Source organism: Calidris pugnax, unplaced genomic scaffold (assembly GCF_001431845.1).
Source record: "Calidris pugnax isolate Ruff unplaced genomic scaffold, ASM143184v1 scaffold317, whole genome shotgun sequence".
NCBI lineage: Eukaryota > Metazoa > Chordata > Aves > Charadriiformes > Scolopacidae > Calidris > Calidris pugnax.
This window is the reverse complement of record NW_015091111.1, coordinates 1,211,718-1,213,063: the sequence shown is the minus strand read 5'-3', so window position 1 is coordinate 1,213,063 and position 1,346 is coordinate 1,211,718.

Here is a 1,346-nt window from a genome sequence, read left to right as displayed (position 1 = left end):
ATAACAGAAAAGGAAAGTAATTATAATTAATAATAACATTAATATCAATAATAACAGTGACACAAATCACTCTCACCACTCTCACCACTGCTTTGTGAGCAGTGATCACAGATTCCTACTCCCCAGCCATCGCCCATTTATATGCTAAGCATGACATCTCTAGTATGGAATATTCCATTGGCCATTCTGTTGTTCTGCCTAGGCTCCTTCTTAGCTTCTATGGGAAGCTGAAAAGAGCCCCTGAAAAGTATAAACATTGCTTAGCAATAACCGAAACAATATGCAATGTTGACATGCCTTTCACAGCAATCACTAGAAAGAAATTTAACTTTTTCCTGGTTGAAACCATAACAGGCTGGGACTTTTAAAACCCACCCTAGAAGGAAAATGTCCAGTGAAACTTGAGCGTGAAGCTTCCCTTTTGTTCTCCTGTTAGCTTTCACTGCCAGCTGCACTGGCTGTATATATACTGTGAAGTGCAGTATAGAGCTGAATTATGCTGAGCCCTGTGACAGTCCCATCCCTCTACCCACCTTGTTGGTATAACTCAGCCACAAAGTTTCACACACATGATACCCATCAATATTTTGAGTTCCATCAGTGCCTATTCACTTACATTCAGTATATGAATGAGGGTTGTGTCAGTGACAAAGAACTGTTTGCTCTTAAGCCTACACCTGAGCTAAATACCAATTCTGAGCCCACTGTAGGTGTTGCCCACAACCGATAGCGCAGACCTCTGCCAATCTACCAAACCCTAGTTGGTATTGCTACACTAGGCCATAACTAAGCTATAAAATCCACCACAGCCCAAGTGATCCTCTGCAGAGTAATGTCTCTACTCCTCCTCTCTCATACAAAACACTATACAGAAAGCCAGAGCCACACAACACATTGAATATTGCCACGTCTCCTTCCTTGTCTTAGTCTGAGAAAAAGCTGAATCTTCCTTGATGAATGCTTGCTTGCATGACATTAAGGAGTGTAGAATGGAACAATGCCTCCCTCAACAGCCCCTCTTCTCTAAGAAAACAAATGGCAGGTCCCTTTAGCTTAGTTTTTTTTAGGCGATGACTTTTCTTCAAGAGATTTACTGCAGCAGCCTTACAAGAGATTTGTAGCAGGCAGTGCTCCATCTGTAGTCTTACATCTTCCGTGTGAGAGCCATAATTCTCCCAGAGTGAAATGACAGAAGATCATAATGGCTAATCATGTATTATGATGATACTGTCTCTACAGGAAGGATTGCACTTGGCTTTCTGTGCCTCCTTCGGGGAACAAAAAACTTTCTTACAAAGCCAGAACAAATTACATTTTTCTACTGATGTTGCTACCATGTCATCAGT